The sequence below is a fragment of the Macadamia integrifolia genome, chromosome 1, assembly GCF_013358625.1.
Source record: "Macadamia integrifolia cultivar HAES 741 chromosome 1, SCU_Mint_v3, whole genome shotgun sequence".
NCBI lineage: Eukaryota > Viridiplantae > Streptophyta > Magnoliopsida > Proteales > Proteaceae > Macadamia > Macadamia integrifolia.
The window spans coordinates 3,946,510-3,959,369 of NC_056557.1; the positions used below are offsets into that span (position 1 = coordinate 3,946,510).

The 12,860-nt window shown below is 37.5% G+C and overlaps 1 long non-coding RNA gene across 1 annotated transcript; it reads right to left on the reverse strand.

Annotated features, from left to right (window-relative positions):
- Positions 1-6,126: 6,126 nt before the first annotated feature.
- On the reverse strand, positions 6,127-8,639 carry LOC122074732. The gene is made up of 3 exons (XR_006139040.1): positions 8,442-8,639; positions 6,992-7,064; positions 6,127-6,411 (listed from the first exon to the last, which is right to left on the reverse strand). It is a non-coding gene; the product is annotated as an uncharacterized LOC122074732 (long non-coding RNA).
- Positions 8,640-12,860: the final 4,221 nt, after the last annotated feature.

Consider the following 12,860-nt stretch of genomic DNA (forward strand, 5'->3'; position numbering starts at 1 on the left):
GAGAGCCCGGTGTCTGAGATAAATGTGATGATGAGAGGTATTTACTATATGTAAAATTGATTAATTCTGCTTCCTTAACTGAATTTATATGAAAGAATCAGTTCGGATGAAAGCGACCAATTTATTGATTTTTGCGATGAGATGGTGAATGACCAACCACCTTGATATATCTACCATACATTTGCACACAATAGACCAAATGACACAGGAAAATCCACTAACATTAAGAGCTCGAGGAACTGTCTAATGCTTAAGTCAGTGATACTAACAACTGTTGAAGAAAAAATGGGGTTCCATCAATTCATAGTGAAAAGCTTGGGTCTAACCCATACCTGCTGGCCAAAAAGGGATTATGGATTTCCAGCGGAGAATGTTCAAAATCAACTAACCTTGGGGAACCACTTTCTCTCATTCCATGGAATAAACTTTAATCAAGTCTCTAATGGTCCATGGATATCATCCCCACATATATGCTAGATGTCTTCTATGGTACATGCATCCTTCACCCATATGTTAGAAATAAAACAGTGAGTTGGGAATATTCAATTTAGGAATTGGTATCGGGTTGGTTGTATGGACTATCTATTTGGTATCAACTGTATTGATTGGTCTATATTTTATTTATTTATTTTTTGGATGAATGACTGATTCATATTAATATCGGCCAACATGAATATCAGATTGGTGATACGGTACTAATAAAATGTAAAATGATCAAAATACAATACAAGATATGTATTTTTAAGGATAAAAACATTTTATACCACCAATATGGACCAATACACATCGATAACAATATCAATATTGAAACTGGCCAATACGCAATCCATTGTTGGTGCACAAAAACCATAACCATAGAAAGCTCCATCCAAGGTGAAATGTGTTTAAATTAATGTAATACAGAATAGTTATAAAAAGATTTCAGGATTTTTCATGCCTCTCTCATCTCAATCATGTGGGCCTTTTTTTAGCTTATTCTTGTCTCTCTAACCTTTTTTCTTTTTTGTTGAACTCGTCTCTCTAACCATTTGGGTTTCTCTATTGACAAAATCATTTTTCATGCCCCAATTACTGTAACTTGAGATGTTTCTCAGACATTGTCAACATGGTGGCACTCAAAATTTCACATAATATTTTGGCATTCAATTTTTTTTTTTTTCATGTCTTTTTCTTGATTGTGTGGACCTTTCACTAGCATACTCTTGACTCTCTAACCATGTGAGTCCTCTATTAAAAAATCATTTCTCATGACCTAATTACTATATCGTGAGATGTTCCTCACATATTGTCAATATGGAATCTTGTGCTTTCAAAATATACATATAATCTTGGATGAACGTTCGAATTAAAAATAAAAAAATAAATAAAGGAAATATGACTATTTTTGGCAACGTTCACTAATCCGTCTAATATAGGCTTAACCAAATAAAGCAATGTCTTCTTTTTCTTCTGTAAACTGGCTTGAAATATGTTGGAAGCCTAGTGTGTGATGAATGATGATGAGAGGTATTTATTTTATGTAAAATGGATTAATTGTTCTCTATTAACCGAATTTATAATGGATTAGTTCTGATGACAAGGAACAATAATTGATTATTGCGGTGAAATGTTATTTTAACCCCTATAAGGTTCCTAGTATATTGATATAAATTTCCTTCTTCGTTACAAAAAGCGCGAAACAACATGCATGAGGATCTTGCTATTGTGGGATTGGGGAGTGCCACAATGTACGTAACTTTATCCTGTGTTTCACAAAAAAGCATATTTCTAAACTCCATACATGTATGACCACTAAATCACAATAGAGTAACCTTACTCCACAATTACATATTTTGGAGCAAAAAATTCTGCAACTAAATTCTGTAGTCATGGATTTTTCGTAGGAAAAATCCAATGCAACAACAACCCCAGTTGCTGCAAAGTCTTAACTCGAACCCACAATCACTAGACCACATTAAAGTAATCATACCATTACACCAACCTCTGACTAAGTCACCTATGCCCTTACTTAGAAAATGGCAATCCTCTAGTTTACGAAGTCACCCATGCGGCCACGCCCCTAAGAGTCCGATCCAACAAAATCAAGCTCGGTTTGAGATCCTAATCAATTTACATTTAATGTAATCCAATTTTTTGATATACTAAAAGTTTATAAAAGAGATAAATAACACAAAAATTAATTAATTAATTAAATAATTAAAAAAATTAGGACCAAGCCAGGGGTAAGATACCCCAACCTGACCTCGGACCTTGGCCAAATTGGGCTGGGCCTGGGTAAGCCGTGGTGACCTAAAGCTAGGCCTGGGTTTTCAAAAACACATAGCAGCCTTGCTGCACCCCCTATATCCAACAATTTATATTAATTTAAGAGGCATGTTGGGTCCTTTCCCTATATTTCTGTGGTCAAATTAGTTCATGCAATCTTTCAAGGAGAAACAGTGTAGGAATGGAAAGATTTCTAGTAGTGGTCCTCCACAAATAGATGTTGCTGGTTGTGAATTTCACTCCTCTTGAGTCGGGTTCAGTCAAAACACACCTTGGATCATGGAGCTTGGATATGGTGGTTCGAGTTGGTGTTGGTCATTACCCTCTAACTACCACCTTTGTCTATGTCCATGTTATTAATGGCATCCAAGATATCTGTATATATCCTTTGCTTTTCCTCAGACACATCCATCTTGTTTTTCAGTATTCTAGACTTCTCTTCACCTTTGATTGCTCTTTCCAAGTACCCCTTCACAAAATCAGAGGAAGGTACTGATGGAGAAGGCTGACCTCCAACCATTGACTTGCTTGTTCCACAATCTGATGACTGTGCACTTGTCGAACTGCTGTCTCCATAAATCCATTAGAAAAAATTACAATCTTAATCATTGGGCTGCAATTACGTTCAACTTAATTACGAAATGTATTCAGATAATATAGGTCAAATAGTACTTTCAAAAAATAAAAAACAATAATTATACCCCATTGGATTTAGGACAATGCCAGAAACGACGATTAAAGTTCACTGGTATCTTCGTGATGCGTACCTTACACTGTCCCTCGCCACAATCACATAAGCGAAATTCATCTACCCACATAAAATATTCATTATGCCTCAGACATTTGAAGTACGATCTACCTCCATTAGGCCCACTTTTTGTTGTGAACTTATCGCACAAATGATTACAGTATTCACACCTTGCCATTGCGGTGTCAGTGGAAGACATTTGTAGAGTACAAAGATTACAAATCATACCAATGTAAAATGTGTGAAGCGAACAAATTTTTTTTACTAACACCACATACACACATTCGAAGAAAACAGGTGCCCTAAATTTTATGTCAAACATTTAATACATAATGAATGTGATTGGAAAACAGTCAAGATCCATCTAACGGAATTGTAGCCATTCTCTTTGAAATTGCCAATTGGTTGGCTATATTAAGGCGCACTATGGACATTTGTCTCGCAGATCGTCTCTAGGAGACATCAGATGCTGAAGCACGGTACGTATGAGGATCAGGATTCATAGGTCATCAATAGGTTGTTCGCTTCCAAACTCATTGAATAACTGATCTTGAATTGCTTGTTCCTTGATGTAATTGTGGATCCCACAACATGCGACCACGACTCTTAACTGATCTTCAATATCATATGCCTTCATATTTTTTAATATGTGGAATCTATTTTTCAAGACACCGAATGTTCTCTCAATAACATTTCACAATGACGAGTGTTTGTGATTGAACAATTCCTTAGCTGTTCTTGGCCCATGCTTCATAATCTTGTGAGTGATACCTTTGTCCCTGGAATGACACCAAATACCCCAGTTGACTAGCGTAGCCTGAGTCAACAACATAATATTTGTCTTCAATTATTATGGAAATATTTATGGGATTAGATCCATATTCCCTGTCATATATACAGAAGGACAACACATAAGTTCATAATATATTTATACCTAGTGGCGGATGAGGAAACCCTAAGTTATCATTGGTTCTTGCTACCTTATAGACCCTTGCATCGTGTGCACTACCCTCTCAACCTGCATACACAAATGTGAATCGCATGTCGAATGAACATGCACACATAACATTATGTGTGATCATACCCTTCCGATTACGATAACATGTCTCCTCCGACTTAAGTAAGATGTCACTTATATGGGTGCCATCAATAGCACCAATGCAATCCTAATTTTCATTCAACATAGGATAGTCCATATAATTGTGTAAAGTGGATTCGATATTTCATTGGAAACATTAAATAATCTTGTTATCCCCAGAAGTCCCAGTTACCTTGAAATATGGATAATACTTTGGATTGTTGGCTATCTCTGGAGGTACCACATCAAAATTTGGTGGCCTGATTGTCTCAAGCGAAAAATTTAGCATGTAACACGGTATAGAAGATAGCACTATCGTCTGTCCTGACCGATTAAATTGCCATTATGTTTGTCTATTACTCAACCTTGACCTACTATCATGAGGAACATCGCTAGCTGCTCATGTACTCGAATGAAACGACTATCTTCTAACCAGCCTTTATGTACTAATCGGTCTCACAAGTTGAGAAATACATGTCTCTCAAGTCTAAACTCTTGGTAGCACACATCTGCATGACCTACAAAAACCTCATCTACCTTAACAGGTCCTGTGTAACTACTATCATTCAGAGGTTCTCTCATCCTATACATATTGAGCATGTTTTGGAATTGATGTACTATAACCATGTCATCATCGTCAGACGATGACCCAGTGATGTCGGTATCAGGTTGATTTGACATCCCTATAATTAATAGACACATTCAATTTGTAGAGGCATAATCCATAAATGTACCATCCAATAGCATTGATTTAAAAAAAAAAAAAAAAAATAACACTTCTGTAAACCTGCCTACAAGGATCCATAAGCATTAGCTTAATTGTCCATATGTAATATCCGTATCTTAAATTTTTTCAAACCTATTAACAAGCAACAATCTATCTAGAAATCGTAATAATTGACAACTATTTACTTTCCTGTCAATAAAGTGAAATAAATACGATCCTGTATGACAAATCAATATTCAAGAAACACACACCAAGCTAAAAAGCATAATATTTGACATTCCTAAACAGTCATGTATATATGTTGAGTGCCTACATTCCAATATGAAATGTAGGCAAGAAAATCATCCTACAATCCTACACTCATGATAATCCAAATTCATATGCATTACCTGTAAATCTGATACTATATCTAACATATCTACACTACTGTAAGTCTTAAGCACATGCAATCAAATTATAACAAAGCAACATAAGTCAAACGTCAACATCCTTTATAGTAGGCAAAACATAATAACATAATAAGTGTGTCAGTTAGTACGAGGCATATAAAAGCCAAAGAAAAGAACAACTCATTCAGTCTCCCTTAAAACCATTCATTTAAAAAACTGTTACTTTCACTCCTTCAGACCATGTAGCATCCACAACCTCCTATCAAGTCTCACTTCCACAAAAGAAATGCGCCAACCAGGATCATTGTGCATCTTACGCTGCGCCAACACATACAAATCTAACAGGATATTCTCTAAACTGTCCAGCAGCTTTTGACAGCTCATTATGTTATATGGTCCATCAATAATAGGGTCAGGAGGTCGGACAACGGCTGAGGTGGTAGAGGTGGATCCCTTTTCCATCCTCTATTGGACAAAGGTTCTAAAGTCCTCAGCCGAGTTTGTGACTATCCGTGTCTGGCTCTTCCTCCTACGATCCGTAGGAGTCCTGTCAAGTCGCTGCTTCAGAGGAGCTGATTCCTTGGGTGTGCCATCACTATCATCATTATTAGTATCCTGAAAATCATCATCATCAATTTTAGGGTTAGTGGACCTAGGAGTTACAACAGTTGCCTGTGAAAGACCTCTATCCCCACGGGCACTTGAGTCGGAGAAGATCTCTAACAACTCTGGCCACCATGGAAGACCATTTCTTCTATACTTCGCCCAATCTTTGTTTCTCTGAAATTCAATTTTTTTTTTCAATTAATCATCGCATTTTGTTCAAAAATTCAATAATAATCCAACTATTAACCAAAGATTATGTCATACGTGAATAGCAGATTCCCACACTGAATCTTCAGCTGTAGCAGTTCTATCATTCACATCCCATCCAAAACCGGTTGTTTCTAACAAAGACTTGAAGCTGTTGTATTCCTTCCGTAACTTGTTCATCTTGTTACGAAGTTGCTCATTTGCAAAGGGCCATTTGAATTTGGCTTCAAGCCCTTTCGTAATGTTCTCCCTTCAACCTTTGTGAATGTGGAGTTTGTCTTCAAACATTTCCTTACATTCTCAAACATGTGATTGATGAATGATCTTAGCTCAGTTTCATTCCAGATTATAGTAGTGCTTTTGGGGGTAGGGGTTCTTGGAGATCTCATATCTCTGAACATGCACAATTGATTTAGCTAACATATTTAAAAACAAAAAAAACATGAAAAAAAAAATAAAGAAAAAGGAATAAAAATATTGAGCAAAAGAGAGAAAAAAAAGGCCCATTCTTCTGCTACATCATAAATGCTGCTTATCTAATAAAGGGGACATGAAAAAGATGAGGAATCCAAGAATCAATGGAAAATTCATAATTTGCAAGTAAAAAACATATTTCTTAAATATGACACTCAGTAGATGGTTTAATTTGCACTTATTGTTGCTGATGAAGGGCACAAATTTCAGCTACAATGGATGGGATGCGATGCGAATGGGACAGAGAGGGAAGAAATTGTAAACTTCTGCTATGACCACGATCGGGAAATTCTGAAATTTAAGGACAAACAATGACCAATATGAAGAAGTTACATGATTAAAATTCATGAGGATTGAAAGTCCAAAAAAGCATGGGGAACCACTCTTGTCAAACATTCCATATGCAAGTAGGTTCTCCCAAATGCATGAAACTTCTTAAGTTACATTCATAATGAGCAATATACATATAAAGGTGAAGAAAAAGATGGGAATCTTACCTTTGAACTTAGATAGCTAAGAAGAGAAGTAGGGTCCTCAGAAGACCTTTTGTTATTTCCCTCAAGCTATCACCTGGAAGAAGCATTCCATGTGTCGAGATCTATAAAAGGTAGATAAAAATATAAACAACCATTTCATTGTCCATATGAAAATACATTTCATCACCAGAAATGTATCTACCCTTCACAGTGAACTACTAATCACAATCAACTCCATTCAGGAATTCAAAAATATGGCTTGCATATGAAATTACAGCATAAATCTATTATTAAATGTAAACATATTCTGCAAACATTCACTTTTTTAGATACTTTTTCTGCAGCTAGTATATTCAAGGCTGGGAAAATTCCATGTGAGAAATATACCTAGCTATATTAGGCTGTATTATGGAGAGAAATCGACCCAAATAAGATACAAATAGTACTCAGTAAAAAAATTTACAAAATAAAGTTAAACACACTAAAGAGTTGTAGTTATCTATGAAAATATTTTTGAAGTATTTCCTTCAGTCTTTCAGTAATTTAGAGGTTCAGTTCCTAATAGTAAACCAAATCATACTCACCCAAAAATAAATAAATAAATAACCCAAAGCACAAACCAAGATGGGAAGGAGGAAATAAAGAAGCAGAAGATCTGCTAGCAGTACAGACTATAGAGCAAAATTTCAAACTCAAAAAAATAGAAATAATAACAAAGAAAAAAAATATTAGCTTCCCATTGTAAGGGGAAAGTGAGAAGGCAAAAGGATAAGTGTGACCTTGAAGAATTCAAAGAACAAAGCATTGTTGTCCTCTAACTGGAACATTGGAATGTAGTAGCCTGTACTTGGGCTACTCTTCTCATTTCATCTCATCTTCTTCCTCAACCAACCTCCTAACCTTCCACCCAAACTCACTAACCAAATAGCCAAACTGCTCCTTATTGACCAATAATTTCCTATCCTTGCCCTCCCCTTCCAAACCCACAGAGGTTGAAGAAGAAGAAGAACAAAAGGGCACCAAAGCTCCCCTTTGTCCCTCCTTGGACTTTCTTCCCTTCTCATTACTTCTCTAAAAAAAAGTCAGATCCCTGCTACTATCATCCAATTTCTCCACTTCAACTTTATTACATCTAAAGTTGGAAGATGATCTTACAATAAAGGAATTGTAGGTACTTGTAGTCAAATGAGCCATATTGTAGGTACAAAGACAATCCTATTATTCACATGAACAACATCAACAACAAATGAACATATTTCTTAATCTACTATACAAACAACATGAAATACAAATGATATCTTTGAAATGGATATGGAAGTTTCAGCATAAAAAGAACCGAAAAAATAGAACCCCTTTCTACGAAATGCATCTACAGAACAATACCCTAGCATGGTGGATGTCGAAATTAGGGAAAAATTTCATGAATATCAGTCCGAAATCCTACTATCATGAGAAAAATCCCAATTGTTACCTGGAAGGCAACGTTTGATTCCCTCCTTTCAACCGAATGGCAGAATGTGTAGTTCCTATGGAATTGAAGCTTGAGAAACGTTGGAGTCAACTCGTCGTTAGCTGATGAGGACGAATTGTTCTAGGGTTTAAAGAAAACTTGGGGGGACCTCAGTTCTTACCGAGCAGATGTGAGAGGCTATTGTGAGAGGAGCAGTTGAACCTTCAAAGAGAGACCAGAATTTGTACACTCTTCAGATCTGAGGTGAAAACCACCCTTTATCTCTGGAGGTGACTCATCAACGAATCTGGATGAATATTTGCAACAATGGCGAATATGCCGTATGGGTTCATGAGGATTAAGAAGGGAAGGATCCATACTATTCACGAGGGTGAGGCAGCCCTATTTTGCCATAGGGTTCCTTCTTCGTAGGCGAATCTAGCAGAGCTCCTTCAAGTACTATCGTGAAGGTTAAACAGGGAAGAGAGGGAACGGGGTCTGTTTTATCAGGGAATAGCATAATTTTTGCTCAATAGTTGTTTCGAGAAACAGGCGGAACAGGTGAAACTTGTTTCGTCCTTCATGTTTCTTGAAACATAAATTGTTATTATGTTTCAAGAAACAAGTGCACTTTTATCAAACTATTTTAATGTTGTTTCTTCGTTTCTGAGAATAGAAAAATAGAGAAACACGTTTCTGGAAAAGTTATCAAACAGGCCCAAAGTGTTAGGCACCCTCCTGAACACTAGCCGAAACAAGTCTTCCTATACTGGACTCTTATTAATTGTATACTGTTGTTTGTACACACTATGCAACTAATTTATCCAATTTGGGAGATTTATCTTATCTTTATTAAATTATGAATCTAATTAAGTAAGTTAAAATGAACAATTAATTTCATCCTAATTCCTAACCCTAAGTTAGGTATTAGACTGCATTAAGTTCTAAGGAGAAATCCCAATTTAATTAATATTTTCTAAAAAAATCTTACCCTAATTTGACAACCCTAATTCTAAGGCCAAACCCGTCTAACTTTGAAAAATAATCAAAACACCGACACTATATTTAACACAATATAAAATGCAGCAACTTCTAGCTTATGGCAAAATTAAACACCAAAATAGTAAAAAAAATGAAATTTTCCCTTGAATCGATATATTTTTGGATCAAATGGCCAATTTTAAGGATTTAGGGACTGATTCCTAGTCAATATGAATATGGCAATTCCATCATCGATTCCTTTTTCATTTTATTTTTATTAAACCTTGATTGTAAGCGGTTATGATACAAACAAATAAACCCTTAAACAAATATGCGAATATAAAATAACACAAGCATTTAATGTACTAAATTTTTTTTACCAAAAAAAAAATATGAAAAGTAATCTTACATACTGGTATATGACATGGGCTCAATATGATTAAGTAAGGCTATCCTAGAAGTTTAGACTCAATCTGGAAAGGTTCGGATACCAAGTTGTGCCAGAATAAAATGGTCATTTTTGTATTGATAGACAACTAAGACGTCCAATTTGAGTGCAATTTTATGTGAAGGCTTTGAATGGCAATGTAAGGCTATCATAGGAATTTAGGATCTATTTGGAAAGGTTCGGATGTCAAGATTATATTAGGTGTAAAATGATAATTTTGCCATATGATTGCCACGTGGGTGCAGTGGACCCTTGATCATCATCGTCAGAAAGGTCCCTCAAGTTGTCAAAATGCAGCGTCTACACACATGCATGTCTGGTGAAGAATTTAAATTTATTGCAGGAGTTTGATAAATATTTTATTAACAATGTAAAGCTATATGAAGAAGAGAAGGGAAAAAAATCTTTTTCTTTTTCGTTGGAACAAATAAGGAATGAGTACAAACTATGAAGATAAAAGAATGCTAATCATTACACATGGAAGATCAAGTCAATACTCTCCCTCAAGGGTTTTTATTTTTATTTTCTTATAGATAATATCAAATTTATTGAAAAGGACTGGAAAAAAAATATAGAACTAGGGCTACACCTTTGACAGAGGTGCCAAAACACAACCACAAAACTACACAGGAGTAATAGGAGGAAAAAGGAACCCTTGACAAATAAACTCTAGGGACATCCCAAGTAAGGACAGAACACTAATAACCTCTGACTGAAAGCAAAATACTGTACCTAATGTGTTGAACACCCCAATTCTCTAAAATGAATTAATTTGAAGGGTTTTTGGCCCCTTGGGATTGATAGTTCAACATCAATCTTCCACATTCGAGTAAATAAAATAAAATAAACTCTATAGTCAACTCTTTAGCTAGGAAGGCACTCTCCTCTATGAGCAGAATAGTTTGACCAAATTTCACTCTGTAATTGACAGAATTTGATAAATCGACAACTACGAGCCTACTTCGATTTAATGAATAATTTTGTTTCTACCTGTTGAAATAGTCTATTGGCATTAACTTTAATGAGTGTACATTGGTGCTCTTATATAGAGATTACAGTTATTGAGTTATAGACAAACTCTATGATCACATGTGGGATCCTATTCCAACTCTGTTGTCTCATGAGGTAGTATTGGACTGCAAGTAGTCTCTAGAGTTTGTGCTCGCTGAAAATGCCTACAATGTAGGAGAGGTTGTTGAGTATGAGTATGACTCTAGAGGTTGAGTTCGAGTGGGACGTTAATTGTCCTGATACACCCCCTCAAGGTGGGGATTTGAATGGTCGAATCCGTAGCTTGTCCTGTAGAAAGGAGAATCTTGTAGAGCTGAGAGCTTTGGTAAGGATATCGGCTATCTGGTCATGGGTTGAAATGAACTGCACTTGAAGTTCCTTGGAGGCGACTTTATCACGAACGAAGTGGAAGTCAATTTCAACATGCTTGGTACGAGCATGAAAGACCGGATTGACCGAAAGGTAAATGGCACCAATGTTGTCACGCCAAAGAATGGGTGCAATGGGAACAGGGATCCCTAATTCCTCAAAGAAAGAGCGAAGCCAAGTGAGTTCGCCGCAGGCATCAGCCACTGCTTTGTACTCAGACTCGGTGGAGGAGCGTGCAACTGTCTTCTGCTTCTTAGAGGCCCAGGAGATCAAATTAGAACCCATATAGATGGCATAGCCTCTTGTGGATTTACGATCCATACTGTCACCAGCCCAGTCAGCATCAGAGAATGCTTGTAATTGGAGGGACCTAGATTTGGAGATGAACAACCCATGATCCTTGGTTCCTTGGAGATAGCGTAGAATCCGTTTGACTAGTGTCCAATGGTCTTCGGTGGGGGCATACATAAACTGATAAGCACAGTTCACTGAATAAGCCACATCAGGCCCTGTGAGGGTGATGTATTGGAGAGCATCGACAATGGAGCGATATCTGGTGGGGTCCGAAAGAAGGACACCCCCTGTGGAAGATGCTGCAAAGGTGGTGGCCATGAGAGTAGTGACGGGCTTACAGTCAGTCATGCCAGCCCGCTGGAGGAGATCAGTGATGTACCGGTGTTGAGAGAGGAGGACACCATCAGATCGATATAGAGCTTCAATACCAAGGAAAAAGCTGAGACGACCAAGATCCTTGATAGAGAATTCTGAAGCAAGCTGATGAAGGAGAGTCTGAACATGAGTTGGTTGGTTCCCTGTAACCAAGATATCATCGACGTAGATAAGGACATATGTGACAACAGAGCCCTGCATGTAGATAAACAGTGATGTGCCGGTTTGGGATGACCGAATACCGAAGCGAGTGAGGAACTCAGTTAACATGTGAAACCAAGCCCTAGGAGCCTGTTTGAGCCCATAGAGGGACTTGTGGAGGCGACAGACATGATTAGGGTGCAGGGCATCTTCAAAACCCTGGGGTTGAGCCATGTAGACTTCCTCAGATAGAATACCATGCAAGAATGCATTCTGAACATCAAGCTGACGAATAGCCCATCCGTTAGATATGGCCAAGGAGAGGACCGTTCGTATGGTAGTAGGTTTGATGACAAGGCTAAATGTCTCATGATAGTTAAGACCAGGTTGTTGATGAAATCCTTTAGCAACTAAACGGGCCTTATAGTGCTCAAGGGAGCCATCTGCCTTCCGTTTGATGCGGTACACCCACTTGCAGCCAACCAGATTCATAGTTTCCCTGTAAGGCACAAGAGACCAAGTACTATTACGTAATAAAGCATTAAATTCATCAGACATAGCAGAACGCCAATGAGGAACCTTGTGGGCCTGGGAGAAGCATGTAGGTTCAGTAGGGTCAGGTGAGGTGTTGGTAGAAAGGGTCAGGGGATCAGCATAGAGATCGTGTAGGGTTCTGGTACGACGGGGTGGGGTGGTAGAGGAGTCAGGGTTAGGGCCGGTTAGGGTTAGGTGAGGTGAGAAAGGAGGGGATATGGGAGAGGGTGGTTCGGGTAGGGGCGGTTCTGGGGTGGCAGGGAGAGGGATGGGTGGATTTGGGAGGG